The 23072-nt window shown below is 41.6% G+C and overlaps 1 long non-coding RNA gene across 1 annotated transcript in view; it reads left to right on the forward strand.

Moving 5' to 3' along the window:
* The window catches only part of LOC132538570 (uncharacterized), a 50678-nt gene that overhangs the window by 21303 nt on the left and 6303 nt on the right, over positions 1-23072 (forward strand). The window contains exon 2 of the long non-coding RNA XR_009549907.1: positions 21606-21669. This is a non-coding gene — a long non-coding RNA (uncharacterized LOC132538570). The remainder of the gene's footprint in view (positions 1-21605; positions 21670-23072) is intronic.

Here is a 23072-nt window from a genome sequence, read left to right on the forward strand (position 1 = left end):
TCTAGTTTTGTTTTTTTTTTTAATTATTTTAATTTATTTATTGGATAGCGACAGCCAGAAATTAAAAGGGGGGATAGAGAGGAAGAGAGACAGACAGATGCCTGCAGCACTGCCTCACCACTCGTGAAGCTTTCCCTGCAGGTAGGGAACTGGGAATTGACCCTGGGTCCTCACGCACTGTAACGTGTGTGCTCAACCAGGTGTGCCACCTCCCGGCCCCCAGCTTTCTAGTTCTTTCTCAACTCTGACACCACATTCCCAGACAATATTTTTAGTCCATCTGTATGTTAGCTATAAAACTTAGGGAAAAAATACTAAAGTCATGGGCCACTTGGAACATACCTAAAGTAGACTTCCTAGCTTCTTTCCATCCCAAGATCATCCACTCTATTCCTACTTTTGGGTTCCTGTTTATTAAACACTTTGTCCTGCTTTGTGTATTGTCACTTTCCATCCACCAATGATGCCACTATGATCCTATCCTGTCTTCTCTTGGTAGATGACCTCACCAATGTGTTCTGAAGTCTCACCTCTCCAGATCTGTACCCAACTAGGGAAAGATAGAAACAGGCTGGGCTTACGGATAAACCTACCAGTGCTCATGTCTAGTGGATAAGCAGTTACACAAGTCAGTACTCCCACCTCCTGCACTCCCAAAGAATTCTGGCCCATACTCCCTGAAGGGGATAAATGTTAGGGGAAGATGACCAGAGGGCTTTGAACTCCAATTCTTTCAGGACTGGGAAAGAGAAGAGGAAATAAAGACATTTGGAAATGGTAGTGGGTGTAGGTTAGACCTGAGGGGAGGAGATGGCAGGACCATGGAAGAAATGGGCAAATATAGATGTATATAGACAGAAATAATAGCTGACTGATGGCTGTGACTTTGGAAGGACTACTGCAGTTTCCAATAGAGGGAATGGGGACTCTGGTGGTGGAAAAGATGTGGCATTATACCCCCACTGTCCCATAATTTTGTAAAGCGATATTAAATCACTAATAAAAAAAATAACTCCAGATGAAATAGCTGCAATTTTTTAAACACACTAAAAATAAAAATATATACGGAAACATAGAAACAAACAGATATAAAACTGAACACATGCAAAAATTAATATCTACTATTCTAATTGACTAGATTGCTTTTTGTTTTTTCTTGAGGTGGGATCTTGAATATATATGATTCCACTGGTCCCAGACCACTTTTTAAAAAAATTATTTATCTGTTCATTTATGGGAGAGAGGAGAGAGAGATTGAGTGATAGACAGCCAGCCAGATTCTGGAGTGGGTGGGGGCCCCAGGTGCTATGAATAAGGCTGGTTAGACAGCCAGGCTCCAGGCTGGGTGGGGGCCCCAGGTGCTGTGAATAAGGTTGGTTAGGCTAGTGAACTTCCTGTGTGGGCAGCTGCAGGTGCACTGAATTAAAAAAAAAAAAGGAAGGAAAGAAAGGTAGGTTGATGGATACATCATACATACATACTTAACTAGAACAGCACTGAGGTAGATTCCTCTTGCAAGTACTGAGCCCAATGATCACCCTGGAAGCCATAAAATAAAATGACTACCATACCAGACTTAGGTCTCTGAGTTTTAGTTAGATCTTTTAGTCATATGGGAGTCATAGAGACTGGTTCTGGCTTCATTCACAGTTTTTTTTCCTCAACCTTCTTAATAAATCAGCTTTTTTTTTTTTTTTTTGCCTCCAGGGTTATCACTGGGGCTCGGTGCCTGCACTATGAATCCACTGCTCCTGGAGGCTATTTTTTCCCCTTTTGTTGCCCTTGTTGTTTATCATTATTGTTATTGCTAGAGAGACAGAGAGAAATGGAGAGAGGAGGGGAAGACAGAGAGGGGGAGAGAAAGACACTGGTAGCACTGCTTCACCTCTCATGAAACTTCCCTGCTGCAGGTGGGGACAAGACGTTTGAACTTGGGTCCTTGTGCAAGGAATGTATGTGCTTCACCAGCTACTTCACCATTCAGCCCCTGGTGGTGATTTTTTACTCATGGTATTTATCTGAAATTAAAGATATATATATTCCACATCTTGGATGGGCTTCAGTGTTATCACAGTGAGTGAGATAAGCCAGAAAGAGAAAGACAAATACTGGGTGATCACACTCATAGGTAGAAATTAAGAAGTAAGGACAGTAAGGGAAAACATATATTGAAACTTGGACTAAGCTATGGTGTACTGCACCAAAGCAAAGGACTCTGGGAAAGGGAGGGTAGGGAGCATGATGATGGAGAATGCCTGGGTTAAGGGTAAGAGTCTCAGCCTTGCAGAAACCTGTCACGGGGAAATGGGACATTGTATCTGTGTGTCAGCAACTGTGTTGTAAACCATTTCCCCCAAGAAAGCAGGGGGAAAGGAGTGAAAAAAAGATAAGCTTTATACATGACTAGGAATATCATCTAGTTCTTGAAACTTTATTTCTCTGCCTCCATTCATTATCATTTCCTTTTGAATCTTTATTCCGAGTCTTGGCGCTAACTGTTGATCTCTTGCGTTTGCTACTTCTGTCATAAAGCTTTAACTCAAGACTAGACTACAATTCTTCTTGTGTTGTTTTCGATGGGTTATGTTGTTTTCGCCGGGCTGGCTTCACGGGCGGGTAACAGACGACCAGGGACTCATGGCTGGGTTGTACGCAGTATCTCTTTATTCATGCAGGACGCAGCACAATCTAAGCTGAGCTAAGCTAAACTAAAGTACCCTAAAACTCACAATGCTATCTTTATATATACTTGCCAAGTAGGGTGGAAACAGGATGTGACATAGAGAGGGTGGAGAGAAAAGTGACTGGTGAAAATCAGAGTGTGACAAGGAGGGGGCAGAGCAGGCGAGAATCCTATCACTGAACCACCAATGCCCTGGAGGGAGGGTGGAACTTGTTAACAGTGGTTATGTAAATAGAATGAAGTGGTTATGTAAATAGAATAGTGTTAAGCAGGGGGGATTTAAACCAAATGAAACAGAAGGGGTCTCATGCATACCAACATTCTTGGTTTCCTGTAGACCAGAATATTTTCCTTTCCATCCATCCATCCATCCATCCATCCATCCATCCATCCATCCATCCATCCTCCCTCCCTCCCTCCTTCCTTCTTTCCTGCTTCCCACCCTTCTTCCTCCTTCCCTACCTACCTCCCTCCTTCTCTCCTTCCTTCTTTCCTTCCTTCCTTCCTCCCTCCCTTCCTTTCTGCCAGTGAGGTTACAGCTGGAGATAGGCACTTAGATGATTCCACTTCACTCTTTCCTAGTGGCCATACTTCTTTTAGATAATGGGTGATAGAGATAGAGATGGGGAGAGAGAAAAGGCAGACATGTCAGCACCACTCTACCCCTTGTGAAACTCCCACACTGCAGTGGCTCCCATGTGGGGACTGGGAGCTTGAGCACAGATCCTCATGCATGGCCATACTCATGGCTATATGTGCACGCTGATAGGTGGATCACTTCCCACTGGATTCCCCCAGAAGACTACAAATTGTATGAAATTTGAGGAGTAAAAGAAGAAAAGGGTACTAAAGGTTAAAATTGTTGGGCACTTAATCTGAGTTTTCTGAGTCTATTATGTTACCTTTTCTCAAGGTTCACACACCCCGTTTCATTCCTTAACTCAGTTCTCAAAGTAATAACCTTTTGTTCCCCGAAAGGTGCTACCACATATGAATCACCTTGTTATCTCCAACCTTTGTAGTTCTAAGCTTTCCTCATAACTCTTTTTCCTGTGTCCAGTAACACGTCACCTCACGGTACTGGTATTGGTGAGATTCTAATTGCTGCGTTCCCGGTCTTTGGTGAAATACTGTTCTCAATATACTTGGAATGTATAGGTTTTCTGGAGGTACAACAAAATGTTAAACACAAAGTTAGCCTACTATACATACAACTTCATCCACAAACTTTCACCATCAGGACTCATTCTATTTCAGAACTATGTAAGTAAATTTTTGTGATTTACTTATATGTGGGTGTAGGGATGTGTTGACTGAGTGATCAGTACCGTAGGATCACATATATATATATGGGTTATGTAAATGTTGAACTGGGAAGCAGAGAGTACAATGGTGGTTGCCAGTGATTGGGCATGAGGGAAATGGGAAGATGCTAGTTAAAGAATGCAAACTTCCAGATAAGTTAGTCTGAGGCTCTAACATATAGAAGGAATATAATCAGCAATGTATTGTATTATATGTTTCAAATAACCAAGACAGTGAATTTTAAATATTTTCTTCCTATCCCTAACACACAACATATGTGATGGATATCTTTTTTTTTTTTTTTTTTTTTGCCTCCAGGGTTATTGCTGGGGCTCAGTGCCTGCACCATGAATCCACTGCTCCTGGAGGCCATTTCCCCCCCCTTTTGTTGCCCTTGTTGTTGTAGCCTTGTTATGGTCATTATTGTTGTTGTTGATGTCCTTTGTTGTTGGATAGGACAGAGAGAAATGGAGAGAGGAGGGGAAGACAGGGGGAGAGAAAGACAGACACCTACAGATCTGCTTCACTGCCTATGAAGCGACTCTCCTGCAGGTGGGGAGCCGGGGTCTCGAACCAGGATCCTTACGCCAGTCCTTGCACTTTGTACCACCTGCGCTTAACCTGCTGCGCTACCGCTCTACCCCCCTGTGATGGATATCTTAACTAAAAAAGCTATCTGTCAGCAAATTTTTCAGAGAACCAAGAACAGTATTTGCTAAGCACTTTATACTAGTTTAAAGCATGATAGAGATCCATTTTGATTGGAAAGTGGGGGCTACATATCCAGTACAGAAGTAATTATGGAAACCAGGCCTTCCACCTTCTGCACACTACGATGATCTTGGGTCCATGCTCCCAGGGGGATAAGGAATAGGAAGGTTTCCAGTGGAGGGGATGGGATGCAGAACTCTGGTGGTGGGAATTGTGTGGAATTGTACCCTCTTATCATATTGTCTTATCAGTCATTAATAAATCAATTACAAACTATTTTATTTTTAAAAATTTTTTCTTTATCAAAAGGAAACATTGACTAAACCATAAGACTACTAGCTATCTACAAAAACTTTTTAAGGAAAAAAAGAAAGTAAAGGCTAGAGGAAGAAAGGAATAGTTGTATTTTCACAGAGAGGTTTCATTTTAAGTTAATTTGAAATATCACAATTGAGTCAATTCGGGTGAAACCAACCTTACCAAAAAGTAAGACTGCCAATTAAGTTTCATCTTACCAATGCTGTCTCTCTCTCTCCTGTTCATTTGAGTTTAGAAAACATGCATGATTTCTTTTTCCATTTTCTTTAATGTCTCCTTAATTGGTTTAAATAAATGAGTCCTGTCACTCTTAAAATTAAAAAAATATATATATAATTGAGATTCATTTATTTGGGTTTAATTTATTCCAGATCTGTGATGCTGTGGTTTTAGATTGGCTCAAATTTACTTTGCACAATCTCTGAGAGAATGGTTGCTGAATAAATGGTTAGTCTAATGGCAACACAAAGCAAGTTGTATTTCTAGAAAGAGACACAGAAGTTAAGAAACTGTCTCCAAGTCACAGGATAATTAATGATGGAGGCAGGACTACAGCCCTGAGCTCCTGATTCCCATCCAGAAGCAACTCATGAGATGAAAGTGTTGTCAGGCGATTTAGAAATTCCATTTGTATGTGGAAGTCCGTGGAAGCTTCTCATTTTTCAGATTCATCTACACTTTTCTGTGTGTGCTTACTCCCTACCTTATATAACATGATGCGATTGTTTCAACCAATTTGGAGTCACAAATTTCTTTCTTTTTTCTTTCTTTCTTTTCCTTTCTTTCTCTTTCTTCCTTTCTTTTTTCCCTTTATTTCTCTCTCTTTCTTTTCTGTCTTTCTTTCTCTCCTTTTCTTTCTTTTCCTTTCTATCTCTTTCTTCCTTTCTTTCTGTTCCTTTATTTCTCTCTCTTTCTTTCCCTTTCTTTCTCTCTTCTTTCTTTCTGTCTCCCTTTCTCTTTCTTCCTTTCTTCCTTCCTCTCTTTCTTTCTTTCTTTCTTTCCCTCCAGGGTTATTGTTGGGGCTTGGTGCCTGCACTACCAACCCACTGTTCCTGGAGGCTATTATTTCCCTTTTGTTGCCCTTTGTTGTTTATCATTGTTGTTGTTATTGCTGTCGTTGTTATTGGATAGGACAGAGAGAAATCGAGAGGGAGGGGAAGACAGAGAGGGGGAGAGACAGACAGACACCTGCAGACCTGCTTCACCGCCTGTGAAGCGACTCCCCTGCAGGTGGGGAGCCAGGGTCTCCAACCGGGATCCCTGTGCCGGGTCCTTGCGCTTTGCGCCATGTGCACTTAACCCACTGTGCTACTGGCGGGCCCCTGGAGCTACAAATTTCTGACTAAATGAAGTTTGAGTATAATTGAGAGAGTGAGAAGACTGTTCAAGAACTGTAATATCATTGCTAGGCAACTCAAAATTAAATCTAGTCACAGGGTAAACTGATATGGGAATGTGGCTAATGCTGTTTGGGGAAATGGAAAAATAAGGAAAGGGTTTATGAAAGGATAAATAAGGGGTTATGGAAGTGTTCACCCATTTGGACGCAAACTGGCCCACAGGATGTTAGAAGAAATCAGCTTAACTCTGAGTTTGTGTATACGGTAGGGAACTGGCTGGTTACCTAATATGGACTTTAAAGGAAAAAACAAGAAAGGAAACGATTTACGTCTGTTTTTTGAGTAACACAGAGGAAATGATTGGCGATGTCGACATAAGGGACTGCTTAGCAGAGTGATAGCCATCGTAATTCAGTTAGATTGGAATTGGAAATTAAGTGAGACACAGAAAAGTAAAACTTAGGCTGATGATTACCAAGTTAAAGCAGAGAAAATGCTAAAATGCAAGGTGACACTTAAATATAAATTGAAGGGAGAAGGCACAGGTTGTGTGTGTGTTTCTGGGGGGGGCAATTGCAAGTGCTGCATGCAATGGACACCCCAAAGATTCATCAGCTATTATTTTTAATTCTAGAGTGACTAAGTTTCATACCATTACCTAGGGGATGGAAAATACAGTGAGTGTACAATAAAATATCAAATATAGACAAGGGCCCAGTATGATTATCAAATGAAGCAAAATAACGTAACATGCTAATAAATAATAAAACGGTAGTGAAATGATAAAGATTAGATTAGCCAAAAGAAATCATTGCAAAAGAGGTCAACATAAAGGGAGAGCTGTTCTTTTAAAGATTTCCTCATATAGTTTTCTCAGACATGATTTCAACCAGTTCTAGAAGAATTTCAAGGTGCACCTTTAGGGAGAAAGAGATAGACACAGTGTTGAAAACTGGAGAAAATGCTCTAAATTGAGCTGGCAGTTAATAATAGCATCACGTACCCTTTTACCCTTAATGATATGAGAAGTGATTCTATTGGTATCTAGGGTGGAATAAAGTTTCCTTATTTACTTATGTGTTAGGGAGAGTCTGGGTAGAGGATCACAGAAAGTTCAACTTGTGAAAGAGCTGGGACACCTTGACCAAAGAGGATGGTGTTTTCCTTTGGCAGAATTGATGGAACTTTGGAGTCAGATAGGCATTCTGCTAGCCCAGCGATGATATGGGGAAGCTGTACAGATTAGTACAAATTGTATCAATTATGGTTTCAGGTTTTTTTTTTTCCTCAAAGTTATGGGTTAGATAAGGATATTTTTCTCATTTATTTTTAGATTGATGTATATGGGAAAAAATCATACTGATAAAGTCCCACCTTTTCTTTTGTTCTTGGATCTGTGCCTCAGGAACCTGGTATTTAGAAAAGTGGAGTTTTTGTCTGGCAAAATAGCTTGACTAATAGTGTACCTGCTTTTTCATGCACACAGCCTATGGTTGAGCCCAGCCCCTACCACCTGGGAGGAAGCTTCGGTGTCGTGACAGTATTCTGTTCTTTCTATCTGAAAAAGTCAGCCTGGTATAAATCAGTATAAATGAAATAACTCTGAAGGATGAATGCCAGATGCCTGATGACCTCACTCATAGGTGGAAGCTAAGAAACAAAGAGATAACACAGGATGAAACGTTAATTAGTTATGGTGTATTGCGGAAGATCCAAGGACTTGAAGGGAGCAGAGGGGATGGGATTGGGGAATTGAACAGGGCATGGGGAACCAGTGCCTTAAGGTGGAGGGAGAGGAAAAGTTGATTGCAGGTGTGTTGTGCATCTCTATTGTGGGGGTACGAAACAGTACACCTGTGATAATAGTTTTACAAATCAACATTTCCACAGTAAGGTGATCAGAAAGAAAAAAAGAAAGAAAGAAAGAAAAGAGAGGTTTTGTGATTTATTTGTATCTTCCTCAGTCTCTGGAGTTAGTGAAGACCAAATGCTAGGAAAAAAGGAAATACAGGAAAGTAGTGAGTGTAGGGATGATTCAGACGGAAAGATGGAAGTAGTAAGTATAGGGGTGACTTACTCCAGGTATCAGCTCTCCTAAGCTTTGTAAGAAATATGATTTGGATCCCAACAAGGATGGATCAATAAGTAATACAATAGCTAACTTATGTTTACTTTGGAGCTGAAGACAGTCTGAGATAAAAAACAAAAGTAAATCATCCCTAGTCAGAGATACTAAAAAAAAAATACAGCCCTTCACTTGCAGTGTATAGAAAGCCATTTAGCAAACAGCACATCTGTAGTGTTTCAAACACGTCACAAGACCGTCAGCAAGGGTCTCATTTGTGAAGAGCTACAAAGTAGTTCCATTTACCTCTGTCAAACTGTGTTATTTATCCCAGATACAAATTCTCTACTGAAGAAGCCTAACGGTAGTTGAATTGACTAAGTTCAATGACCACTTCTGAATTATCATTTAGAGTAGAAAGTGGAGTTATGGGGGTGGGGAGGGATAGGGTAAATTTGCTTCTTTTTTTTCCCCAAGATATTATCAGTAAAGTAAGAATAATTTCAAGTCATATGTGTAGACAATTGAACTGAAGATAGTGGTAAGTTGCATAAGTAAGTGGTTGTAACTATAAACAGGCCAGGGATGTACATTTCCAAGCTGTTCCTTGGCAAACATTTTCATTACTCAGTGCACAGCATGAGTGGATGGTATTTGCTTTGTTTTTGTATATTTTACATTAATTACATTTCCTGCTCCCCAAAGAATATAGCACATGCTTGACTGCACCTGTTTGCCCATCATAGACTTAAAATGCATGCTCACACAATTTTTGAAATGTCATAATTTCTTGAAAAAGTAGTTCTCAAGTGATACATACACATGTAGTCTAAGCTTTGGGCCAAGAATATGTAGAAATGGATCTCAGTGCCAAATCTTATTTGGACAGCAAGTTGTCTACAGAAACTGTTGCCAAAAATATTTGTAGTAGGTCAGAATTTTTTCCTGTATAAACTTATGAAAAAGATTCCTATATCAGGTATATGGTGTGCCATGTGACTAAAATCGTCTTGAAGTGATCCAGTAAACTGTTTATTTTAAGAATGTGTATAGTTAACATACTTTTGCTAAATTAAAAGCCTATGAGCTAGAATTAAGCCATATATGATTTTGTTTGGTGCACAACTCATTCATCCATCTGCTCATTTAATCAGCTAGAAATTATGAAATATTGGGCTAGCATGGGGGTGGCTCTTCCTGGGTGCGTACTCTCTGGGTTGGAGAGAACCATGACCAGAGCCAGCCTGGGCTGCTACTCACTCAGCGAGGGAGATGACTCATGAACAGAGCTCATGGTGGTGAGGCAATTCGATTCTTTTGATCAGGGAGCCCAGGTTTTTAAAGGTCGGACCTGGAAGTGGCAAGTTGGAAATGGAAATGACTTGATATGGTTTGGAAAGGGGCAGAGAAAGGCAAAAGGGGGCTGGGAAAGGTAACTTCCTTAGCAACTGTTGTGAGGGTTTTAACTGGTAGGATTAATAATACTCTGCAGGCAGAGAGGGTCTTGAGGGTAGAAAGAAGATAGATCAAAGGAATGGAATGAGTGGGAATCTTTCAGGCAAAATGATGATTATGTAGATAATAAGGGAGCAGGCCGTAGTATCAGGAATGCAGGGTGCTTTGTGAGGCAGGGAGTCTGATAAGAGGGGACAAACCTTTGGGGTTACTCCTGTCCCTTCTTGCTCAACCTCTCGGTAGAGAAAGAGAGACTGACAGGATAGATGCATTCCTCAGGTCAAGCCCTGCCAGACTCAACCACATCCTCACAATTTCCTGACAATGAAACATAGCAGGAAATAGATGAGTTATTGGCCTTTATTGTGATAAGCCCATAGAGCGAAGAGCTTTTCTTGACTCAGCTTATGGGAAGTTAGGACGGGGTAAGCTCCACAGAAGAGTGATAATCATATAGTTTTACCCGAGAGTCTATGATCATATTAACACGTGGGCTTTTGCAGTCTCAGCTATGCTGCTCAAAGCAGTTGGTGTATGAACTGTTTCTCACAAGGTCCAAAGAGATGGGCCATGCCAGCATCCAGAGCTGCATCTTGCTTTCTTCACTGAGAAGGAAATGATTACCAAGGTATAAAAGTTTAGCTGAATGAAATTTCGTGCTTATTAACCTACTGGTGCAAGTTCCTTATATCTTTGTGAACAAGAAACACTTTACAAATATTCATCAGCCGGCAACTACAGTTTGAGCAGGAGATACCCTGCAAAAGGGAAAGATTGGCTTCAGGGATTCAAGTTGGAGATTTGAAGAAACTAAATCAAATTAATGAGGCAATACCATCAAGAGTGGGGAGCATGGGGCATGTCTAAGGAGAGGAATATGTAGACTGTGGTAAATAATTGGAAATGGGGTTGAGGAGAAGAAAGACAGTGTTGAATATTTCAGAATTGCTGGCTCAGACAATCGGTACTCTTCAATATAGGTATATATGGAAATAAATGTAGCTGTAAGAGGTTACATTCAGTTCTAGACATATTCAGTTCACAGTATGATCAGTCTTCTGTATGCCCTATTCCACTAGATATTTGAATATCAACCAAGAGGTCTTGATAGAAAGACTAATAAATTGACAACATTAGTAAATGAAGTCATGGTTCTATATGAGGTTATTTAGGGAAAGTAGATAAACTTGGAAAAGAGGAGAAGCACATATTATATTTGACACACAATATCAATGAAGAAGAATCAAGAACCAACAGGCAGCAATGGAAAATGAGAAAAACTTAGGAGAATGTTGCTGGATTGAAAGCTAGAAAGAGGAAAGGAGAGGGTCAGCATGATCAAACTAATTATTGTAAAGGAGAGGGTCAGCATGAGCAAACTCTTTAATTATTGTAATGTTTACTGGAAAAGAGAATTATTCACTTCTCCAACATATATTTACCTTTCATAAACTTCCCAGGTGCCACAGATTCAATAATGAACAAAAATGAATATGCTCTTTTTTTTCAAGGGAAATAAAGTCTCAGGGAGAGAGAAGGCAAACTAGTAACCTGCCTGTAAAACTAACTTTGATGACTTGTTTTTTCCCCCCCTTTAATTCGTTGGAGTTTATTTGAATGGAAATCAATTTGAATCAGGCAGCACCAAACCAGAAGTAATAGGTTCTTGGGGAGTAGTGTTTAGAGAGGAAAGCAGAAGCAAAGTAAGTTACTGATTGATTGGCTAACTCTTAAAGTCCAGTTGGCTGTTGGTGACTGGTTGTCCCTAATGTTTTGATTTTCTAAACTTGGGGCACATACAAGCTTAGATTTGGTTTGTTTGCACAGGCCACCACAAGGACCACATTAATCTAGTGACATCATTTAATTAATTTAACAATTACCCTCTTTTGGTTATCTTTTCATACATTGACCAAGCAATTGTTATTAGTGCTAATCTCAGTCATCATCAACATTAAATTGTTTTTGTCTCCTTGAGAAACTCAGGTTTTGATGTCAGGTCCCTGGAAGAATTACTTTTGCCATTCATCTTGTTTCTGTTTCTCTAAGGGCAGTGAGACCATGTACGGGCTGTTGATGCCCGTGGGCACACTTTTGAGACCTTTTAGAGTATGGCGGACCAGGCAGTCTCCATTTGATAACTCAGGAGCATAATGCCAAGAGACCAAAGTTTACGCAGTCAGTCTTTCAGCCTAGGTGGTATCTAACTAGTTTGTATCTAATAAAGAATGTACCTCAAGTGTTAACTATCTGCTTTAGTCAGATGACTTGCTGGTTGATTTATTATGTCTGTTTCAATGTGAGAGGTGTTGATCCACAGATAGCAGGAGGGGAGATAGAGAGGGAGACAGAACGAGAGACATCTACAGCACCCTTTACCACATGAAAATCTTGCCTCCTGCAGATGAGGATCTCTACCATCTACTTTAATTTTAGACCTCCAGTTAATGTGGACTCAATGCTCCAGTTTCTGAAGTGTGACTGTTACCTGTATAGTAAGCAGAAATCTGCAGGTTCAAGGATTGTTTTGGGGACAGTTTTGTGCTGTAAAACATGCAGATATTTATAATTGCTTTGTAAATGGAAGGTGAACAGTGAACAGAACCAGCTCAGTACTTAATGCTTCAGTATTTTGTTGGAAAATGATGTCAATTTTGAACAAATACCAATCATTAGATTAGTATAACTGTAAAATTTTGAGTTACCAAAAAAGATTTAAAAATCTATTTTAAACCATTTTATCGAGGGTGGGAATAATCATTTATAGGACAGTTGTTTCCACATAAGGACAGTTTCAGATCTGCCCGTGACAGGTGTCTGGCCATCACTCTCACCACCAGACCAGATGTCTCTTCACCACTGTATTCTGGGGATCTAAAATTCTCCCTCTCTGTCTCTTCCTATTCCAGAGTCTTTCACTTTGCTGCAATCCACTCTCCCTAGTCCAAGCATTTCCTTGTGCTTCCCTTTCTTTGCCTTGTCTCTCTCACGTCACCCCAAAGTAAGACCATCCGGTATTTGTTCTTCTCCTTTGGTTTATGTCACTTTCCCAAGGAAGATAATGCAGGTGCACACCCACGTGCAGCACGTTTAGCAGCTGCGTGCCAGCAATGAGGCAGGCACAGAAGGTATGGGAGAAGAACAGAGAAGGTGCACCAGGAGAACGTGCTTGTCAGTCACTTACTACAAGCTAAATTTCCTTGTCAGTCTCCTCCCTTCACTCAATAGATCTCGTCATCCTCACAACCCTTAGAAGTGGATATGATTACCCCCATCTCACAGGGCAGGATGTCAAGGGCTTAGGGTCAGGCAACTTGGCCCAATGTCATAAAACTGCTCTCGACGCTTGACTCCTCTTCACATCACCAGGAGGATGTTCATGGACACTTGTGTTTGTGCACTTGAGTTGTTTGCTATCATGAATGATACTATGACGGACACTTTGGTTTGTGTACTTGAGTGGAGAATGAACCATAAATGGTCTTTCATGCCAGCAGCAATTTGTATTTGCTAACAGCAAATATTCTGAACCCTACTTTCTGAGTTGCTAAAAATTAAACCAATTACAATGATTAAAAAAGTTGAGTAAGTCATAGGAATATAGTGGACAGAATAGTGGCTATTGTTAATAGTACCAATTAACCTATCTGAATGCTAATAGGAGAACAAATCTGAAAAGTCATCACAAAAATTGGTAATGTTATATGGGGTGTATCTGAATGAGATCAACTCAAGTGATCATTTCACAGTAGAGACAGATATTGAGCACATACACTGAAGCTAATCTAATGTACTATGTCATTATGCCTCAAAAAAGCAAGACAAATTTACAGTGAGGTATTTAAAAACAAACAAAAATCAAACAGTCAATCAAGCAATCAAACAAAAACTGGATAGAAGATAGCTTACCCTGTAGGGGTGTGCCTTTCTCTTTCTTTCTTTCTTTCTTTCTTCCTTCCTTTTTTTCTTTCTTTTCTTTCCTTCTCTCTTTCTTATTTTTATTTAATAATGATCAACAAGACCATCAGATAAGAGGGGTGTAATCTCTATCTGAAGCTTTCCTATTCTTTATCCCTCTGAGAGTATGGACCAAAGACGTTTATGGGGTGCAGAAGGTGGGAGTTCTGGCTTCTGTAATATCTTCTTCACTGGACATGGACATTGACAGGTCCATACATATCCCCAGCCTGTTCCAATCTTTGCCTAGTGGGGCAGGGCTCTGGAGAGGTAGGGTTCCAGGGCATATTGGTGAGATCATCTGTCTAGGGAAGTCAAGTTGGTGTCATGATAGCATCTGCAACTTGGTGGCTAAAAAAGCATTATGATATAAAGCAAGACAATTTTTTTAATAATAAGAAACCTAAAGGCAAGAATATTGCAGATGAGATTTGGGGGTCTCCAATTTGGAAAAAAGCTAGTCGGTCTATTTTAGGTCTATTCCAAGGGGTGTGTGTGTGTGTGCCTTTCTATATGTGTCATCCAAGTTTGAGCCCTGACATAGGCACAGGAAAAAGTCTGGTGCTGTGGTGTCACTCTGTCTCTCTGCCTCTGTCTCTTTGTGAAAAAGAATGAAAAAATCAGCACTGAAGTAGTGAAGTGGCATACATGTGAGTCCCCCAGCACTGTGCTCACAGACACACACACACCACCACCACCACCACCACCACCAAACTAAATGCTATCCAAGAAAGAAAGAACTATTACATATATATATATATATATATATATATATATATATATATATATATATATATATATTCCCCCCCTCCCAAAATCTGAATTAGGAAAGGGAGTGAAAACTTACTCTCCTCTTTTAACCAGGCACTGCAGGTCTGGTCTTGCTAAGAATTATTTGCTAGGGTGCGGAGACAGCATAATGGTTATAACAAATAGACTCTCATGCTTGTAGTTCTGAGGGCCCAGGCTCAGTCCTCCACATCACTATAACCCAGAAGTGAGCAGTACTCTGGAAAAGCAGGGAGAGACAAAGAGAGAAAGAGAGGCAGAGAGAGAGAGAATGATTTACTTTTGTAGGCACCTGCCAACTCACCTGGCATTCTAATTGCAAGTTCTGGGGGGATGGGGTGTTCCAAAACCCACATGAAACTGTGCAGGAGGGAAATCATTTTTCCCTTTTCCTCTTTATAGTGAATACTTGGCGGAGACCCCTTTTTCTTTAGGGCATCTTATTAATGGATACACTTATCTATAGTGCCTGTTGCAATTCAATATTATCTTTGGAAAGATTAACCTTCTTGTTCAGCCTTGAAGCAAAATTTCACTCACCTGAAGCCTCAGACCAGACCCAGTTCAGTTTAAATTAGAGCCTGTCTGACTCAGAATCTAGTCAGGTTTCCAGATCAGAACCAGTTCAACCCTGGCAGCAGTCAGACTTGCTTTCAGTCAGACCAAGTCAGAGTCTGGGTGGTTTCTGGATCTAATCAGATCAAAACAAAGTGCTTGCCCTCAGGAAGATTATAATGCAAATACTGCCAAACAAGGTAGGAGCGGAAGTCTGAGAGGGTCTTGTGTCCCTCTACTAGGGGCAGTTAAGCAGGCTGGTGAGGCATCAGCAGGTACGGTTTCTCACTGTTTTGGGAGAACCCTGGGGGCCTTCCCTTGGCTCCCTCTTGAGACAGCAGAACTTTTCAACGGCAAATTGGAGCATACTAACAATTTTAAGAGTTTATTTGAGCCAGATGGAATAGAATAGGGAAGCAACATATGGGGAGAACATCGCGGAAGCACAGGTAGGTGGCACACGAGTAGGTTCTGTGATGAGGTGCACCTTGTAGTGAATCCTACTGAAACAGCAGCTGGCAGTGAAGGGCCGAATACTTGTGAACTTTCTCTTTGTTTTAGGTGATTTCACTAGGATTTCCATGGGTCCCAGCTATCACCAGAAGGGTGTATTTTCCAGAGACTTGTTCCTGGGCTTCTGCAAGTCATATATCCTGTTCAAAGCAAATTTTCCTGCTTACTAATTTTCTTTAAGAGCCGTTTCCTCCTGGTAGAATTTTGTGTACCTTCTCATAGCACTTAGGGCTTGGAGTTGCACTTTGCATTGTCTTTTCCATTCAGGAGCCAGTAAGCACTTAGAGTTTTAATAATTATTTTTCTTTTTTTTTTTTAAAAAAATGACCCTTCTAGCAATGTGCTAATGATATATGATTTCAGGGTTGATTTTTCTATTTAAAACATCTTGGAATCACCATAATTACACTATGCTGTCAATTTTTGTTTGCATAAGGAACCTCCTACTCCCGACTTTATGACCTTGGGAAAATCAAGCCTATTCTATCTATTGATGGGGGCAGTTGTTCAACTTTATCTGCGAGAGCTGAGCTGAGTTCACATTAGAGGGAATGCATACGCATTGAGAGCCGATCAGTCTGTTGAATAGTTGGCTAGAATCCTATGAAAAGAGAATTCATTATGTGTCAGTGAAGCCCTTTAACTCTCTGTCATTGTTGTCATCATGTTTTCTGCCAAGTGAGGATTACAGTTATACAGCAATGTTAAGGATAAGGGATTCTTGACCAGGGGGCATCTGGAAATAAATAAGTGGACTGTTACGTGCTCGCAGCGATGCAATGCATTGTAAATGCTCTGCAAAATGATCCGAACTGGCTTTTCTGATTATGGCATGTGACAGTGAGAACCCCGGTGCAAATTTCTGTCTGGATGCTGCAGCCTCCGAGTGGGCAGTGTCACGTGCCAAGACATCAGGGAACTTGGTGGGGTTGGGGGAGTTAAGAACACATAGTCTAGGGGGTCGGGCGGTGGCGCAGCGGGTTAAGTGCACGTGGCGCAAAGCGCAAGGACCCGCGTAAGGATCCCAGTTCGAGCCCCCGGCTCCCCACCTGCAGGGGAGTCGCTTCACAGGTGGTGAAGCAGGTCTGCAGGTGTCTGTCTTTCTCCCCCCCTCTCTGTCTTCCCCTCCTCTCTCCATTTCTCTCTGTCCTATCCAACAACGAACAACATCGACAATGGCAATAGTAATAACCATAACGAGGCTACAACAACAAGGGCAACAAAAGGGGGAAAAATGGCCTCCAGGAGCGGTGGATTCTTGGTGCAGGCACCGAGCCCAGCAATAACCCTGGAGGGGAAAAAAAAAAAAAAGAACACATAGTCTAGGCACGAGGCTGTGCAAGGATCCAGGTTTGAGTCCCTGCCCCTACCTGCAGGGCAGGGGACACTTCTCAAGTAGCAAAGCAGGTCTGCAGGTGTCTTTCTTTCTAACTCCCTCTCTAACTCCCCCTCCTCTCTCAGTTTCTCTCTGTCCTATCCAGTAAAATAGAAAAAGTGGCCGCCAGGAGCAGCGGATTCATAGTGTCAGCACCAAGGCCCAGTCATAACCCTGGAAGAAAAGGAAGGAGGAGGAGAAGGAGAGAAAAGAAGGAACTCAGTGCTAGAAGACTTGGGGGTTTGAATGCTCATCTAATCCTTACAGACTATGACTTCACTTTCCCAACTTGGTCTCCTTATTTTTAAAAGAGATACATGATTTTTACTTTGTGGTAAGAATTATGTAAAATTGCTTTATGCAAATAAAATATTGTGCAAGTGGAGAACATTGAACAGGAACCTTTTGAAAAATCCGGTTATTTTCATTGAAGAAATACATTTCTCATGATGTCCCCTCTGGCTGCATCCTCTGTCACCCCATTCACTGCCAGGGCTGGCTGGGCGGGTGTCCCCTTCCTCATTCACAGCTCCAAGTTGTGTACTGGGTCAAAGAGAGAAGGCATACGAGTAACTGCACCCCTACTCAAGTCTCCAAACAAGCTCTCAAGAAATAAATTTCTCATGGTGAAATACTAGATTCTCTGCCAGCTGGTATCAGTATAGGGGTCTCTGAGGAGACAGTGCTGTTACATGAAATCTAAGCACATGAGCGACGGGACACTCACTCGTTAAAATGTACCAATGGTGAGGATATAAAGTTGATTTGATTTATAATCAGAAACATGCTGAATTTCTCTCTTCATTGTATGATGACTTAACTCTCAAGATCTTTGAAATTTACGTGCAAAGACTAGTCAACATTCCTCCCAAACGAATTAACATTATTCTTTTTTATATATGTTTTAAATTTATTTTGGATAGAGACAGGGTTGGGTGGCAGTGGTGCTGGGCGGTAGCACAGCGGGTTAAGTGCATGTGGTGCAAAGCGCAAGGACCGGCGTAAGGATCTGGGTTTGAGCTCCTGGCTTCCCACCTGCCTGGGAGTCGCTTCACAAGCAGTGAAGCAGGTCTTGTAGGTGTCTATCTTTCTCTCCCCCTGTCTGTCTTTCCCTTCTCTCTCAATTTATTTCTGTCCTATCCAACAACAATAATAGCTATAATAACAGCAAGGGCAACAAAATTGGAAAAATGGCCTCTAGGAGCAGTGGAGTCACAGGGCAGGCACAGAGCCCCAGTGATAAGCCTGGAGGAAAAAAAAAAAAGGTATCTTCACAGTGGGGGGCCGGGAGGTGGTGCACCGGTTGGGTGCACATAGTACAAAGCTCAAGGTCCTGCACAAGAATCCGGATCTAAGTGCCTGCTCCCCTCCTGCAGCGGGGACACATCACAAGTGGTGAAGCAGGTCTGCAGGTGTCATGTCTCTCTTTCTCCCTCTCCATCTCCCCTCCTCTCTCAATTTCTCTCTGTTCCATCCAATAAAATGGAAAATGTATGGCCACTAGGAGCAGTGGGCATGTAGTGCTGGCATCAAGCCTCAACAATAACCTGGAGGGGAAAACAAAAACTAAAACAAACAACCCCAAAACAAGTTTAAAAAAAAGATGTCTTCCTAGTGATCAGTATAGTGAGGAAGTACGTTGTGTGACCGGTCAAACAGACTGTCTGACTGGTCTTTAAAGCACGTGGAGGAGTTCTGTATACTTCCTTTGTAGTCATTTCTGTATCTACAATGTCTGTTTTCCAAGGGTTTCCTTCAAAGCTAATCTGATCATCTTGTCCTGGGTTACCCAAGTGCTTTAGGGAACAAAACATTGCCTATTCATTTTACTTGAAGGTCGACTTAATTTTTTTCTAAGTAATTCTTACATTATTGCTCTTCTTTCTTTTAATATTTATTTATTTATTATCGAATAGAGGCACAGAGAGATTGAGAGGCAAGGATGATACAGAGAGGGAGAGAGACAGAGAGACACAGCAGCCCTGCTTCATGATTCATGAAACTTTCCACCTGGAGGTGGGCACCACGGGTATGGACCTGGGTCCTTGCTCACCGTAATGGGTGAGCTCAACCAGGTGCACCACCGGCTGGCCCCTTCTTGACATGTTGGCTGAGACTGGCCATGCCAGGAGAGGAGGCTGTTCTATATAATCATTCTGGCTAGGGCTTCACAGCTGTGACTGTCCCTGGGAGTCCCTCTCCTGGAGTGAGTCCAAAGCCAGTGCTTAGACAATGATGTGTGGGGACCGTGACAGCCGATGTGGCCAAGTCTGCAGGCAGGTGAGGAAAAGGAGCTCCACTGGTCACACAAGGGCAAGGTGGGAAGAGGTGGGAGACCTATGGCTTTTGTGGCAAAGCCGAGAGAAAACGGGGTGGGTGAGATCAGGCTGGGCACTGTGAGAGCATTCTGTAGTGAATTCTCTGCACCTTGGGACTTGGAACAGAAAGTGTCGAGTGAGAAATTTGGGGCAAATCTGTGGCAGGTGTCTTGTAACTGAGGATCTTTGTTTCATTTCTTTAAAAAGAATTTATCATCATTGATTTTATTTTAATCTATTGAAATTGTATTTATTATTGGATAGAGACTGAGAAATTGAGAGGGGAGGGGAAGATAGAGAGGCAGCTGCAGACCTGCTTCATCACTCGTGAAGCTTTCCCCCTGTAGGTGGGGACCAGGAACTTGAACCCGGGTCCTTGTGCACTGTAATGCGTGTGTGTTTAATCAACTGTGCCACTGCCTGGCTGAGATCTTTATTTCATTAACTTTTTAATCTGGTATCAAAGAATGAATTCGGGACTTCTCGTGTGTGATTCTGTTGATCAGTCTCTTTGAACTGATTTTTTTCCCTGTAATTTTTGGAGAGAGACAGAGAAGAAGTAGTGTTCTAAGTTAATTTCACTGAGCCAAGCATGGGAGCAGAGGCAGAGAGGAATGAGAAGAAACTCCATTTTCCTCATCAGACAGGTTCAGGAGCTTATGTAAACTCTCGGAGAGCTGATGATGAGAATTGGAATAGGAGCTGTGACTTCTGCTCAGTGGTCCCCATGGAATATGTTTATTTGTGAAATCCTGTGTCACAACTTCCAGCATTCTTTCCATTGAACATACCACATTGTCTCCCCAAGGCAGCTTGTCAGATTCTGTGACTTTGACGCATGTTATCCCATAAGAGGCTTATGCCACTGATGTCTAACAAGGGAGTGAAATTCTCCTTACAGCTGGGATAGTTTACCCTTGAGTTATGGGTGGCCGCTTGACAACCATTTGGAGATGAGAACTTCTGTAATACTGCTAAGTGATCATGGTCTCTGGAGAGGCTTTTGTTTTACCTCAGCAATAAATTTGAATTAAAAAAATCAATTTTTTAATGAAAAAGTAAGGGGGGCATTTTATCTTCCTAACTAGAATATTAGGACATGTTGGCAGTGTGACTGAGAAAGATTAGAAATAGGACAGAAATGTGGGTTTTTTCAGAAAGAGAAAAAAATGTGCTGGTATGATACAGGCTTATGTATCCCTCAGGGTACAAATGTGGTCTTTGATGTAGTATTTTAAATATTTTGTACTTAAAAATAAATTTAATTAATGATTTGGTCATGTGAAGTTTCAAAATTCAGCAGTGATTCAAGAGCACACTATAACTCAGTTTGAATCAAAGCATGTTTATTGGTGAGGAATTCCAAAGGTACAGATCACATTTATAAGAATAAGTGAGGGGTGACGTTTTATTGGACAAATATAAAGTGAAGATTATGAATGATGAACAGTGCATGTTTTTGAAAGCTGAATCATTTCTACTTAGAATATAGATGAGTGAGGAATTACCTACCCCAGCTGCCCTCTCCCTGCACCAAACATAGACACTCACATACACATCACTCTAGTGTAGACTACAGTATTAGCAAGACTTGGAAGCAACCCAGATGTCCAAGATCAGATGAGCGGCTAAGAAAATTGTGAGATACACACACACACACACACACACACACACACACACACACACACACACACACACACACACAATGAAATACTACTCAGCTGTTAAAAATGACGAAGTTCTCTCCTGTGCCTCATCTTGGATGGAACTTGAAGACATCATGTTAACTGATATGAGAAAGAGAGAGAGAGAGAGAGAGAAGGATAAATACTGAATGCTTTCACTTACAGGTAGGTGGAACTTATGAAATAAAGACAATAAGAAAATCAAAAAGTGAGACTTGGGCCAGCTGTAGCATATTGCACTGTCTCAAAGGACGTGGGAAAGCAGAGAGCGAGAGGCGGAGGTGAACCTTGAGGGCCTGTTGCACAGTGCCTGGGGGATGAATAAATCTACCCATGTGTGTGTCTGCAAACTGAACTGTAAACCTTTAGCCGCCCCCCCCACATACAAAAAGAAATTTAAAAGAAGCCTTGCAGAGAATATTTTATCTCTTTAACATGCTACTGGACACACAGTGTGTTGTGCAAGGTGTGGATAGTTAGGACTTAAGGACCTGCAGATGTGTGTACCAATTTTATTTCTTTCTTTCTTTTACCAGAGCACTACTCTACTTCGGGCTTATAGTCATGTTGGGGATTGAACTTGGAACCTCAGAGCCTCAGGTATGAAATTTTTAAAAAAAATTTCTTGAATGGGGAATTAATGGTTTACAGTCAACAGTAAAATAAAATACAATAGTTTGTACATGTGTAATATTTCTCGATTTGCCACATAACAGTTCAAACCCCACTAGGTCTTGCCCTGTCTTCCAGGACCTGAACCCACCCCCTCCAGTCTTCTAGTTTGGTGCAATGCCCCAGACACGAAAATATTTTGTATGACCGTTATGCACCCTTAAGTCTGCTTAGACTATAAGATGGGGAGAGTGGCATTTGGCAGCTGTTCTCCACAGGGATGTCTTGAGAATTCTACTAAGTATAAGTTGAATTACTTGGTAAACCCAACTGTTTAAATCAATGATTCTAGTCATTTTTTTTTTCCCCGCAGCGTAGCTAAATGTATCAAGGTTCCAAGTGAAATGGTCATATGCACGCACATTCCTTCCTCCACTCAGGAAACCTGCATTTCCTTTTCAGGTGGACGACAGTCGGTGAAACGGAGTTCACCAAAGTTGCCACAGGGAATTGAATCTTGGAATCTAATGAAAGACGGAAAGAGATTAAAATTAGTGTAGCCTTAAGAGGTGTAATTGTTTTTAGACCTTGGAGTTTCCTTGTAACTGGGAAAAAAAAAGAAAGTCAGCATCTCCCTGTCTTTTTTTCCTCTCGGTTATTGGATGTCTGCTTCATTAGCCGATGCTCAGGCTGAAAGTCGTTGCAACTCTGTGTTGTGTTGAGGAAGCAGGTGCTAGAGAGGAGTGATTCCCAGGACTTCTGGCCTTTCATCCAAACCCAGGCATCTGAAGTGACAGCTGTTTGAGGGGCTTGTCATTCAATTAAGTGGTTTGAAACTCTGCCAGTGGTTGAAAACCTGTGGTTCACGAGTTTGCAGCCACTGCGCCCATACCGCCTCACCAGAGTACGCATTTCCTCAGACTCCACTGCTTTGCTGGGCCAGGAGGATGCTGGGCAGACATCCTGACCGCTATGTTTATTTCTGGAGGGCAGAAATCACAGTGGAAAGGGGACCTGAGTCTAGCAGAAAATGATTTTCCTTCCCAGATGTATAACATGGCAGCTAGAAATGAAATGTCTGGGTATGTTTTCAGTCCTCTCAGAAATGAACGGTGATTTAGTGCCTGAGGAGTGTGAGGGTTTTCCCGTCCGTCCGTCCGTCCGTCTGTCTATCTATCTACCTATCTATCTATCTTTATTGCCTGGCAAGGGACTGAAGCCATGGTTCAATATGTATTATTATTTTTAAAGTGTTTTTTGAAAGGTAGAAGAAAGAGAGCTGGCGGAGGAGTGACAAAGCACCCACCACCCCACCATCCACAGGGTGTCAGCTTGTTATTTTTGTTTTCATTTTCCCCCCATCGTTTTGTTGGTAGAGACAAAGAAATTGA

Source organism: Erinaceus europaeus, chromosome 5 (assembly GCF_950295315.1).
Source record: "Erinaceus europaeus chromosome 5, mEriEur2.1, whole genome shotgun sequence".
NCBI lineage: Eukaryota > Metazoa > Chordata > Mammalia > Eulipotyphla > Erinaceidae > Erinaceus > Erinaceus europaeus.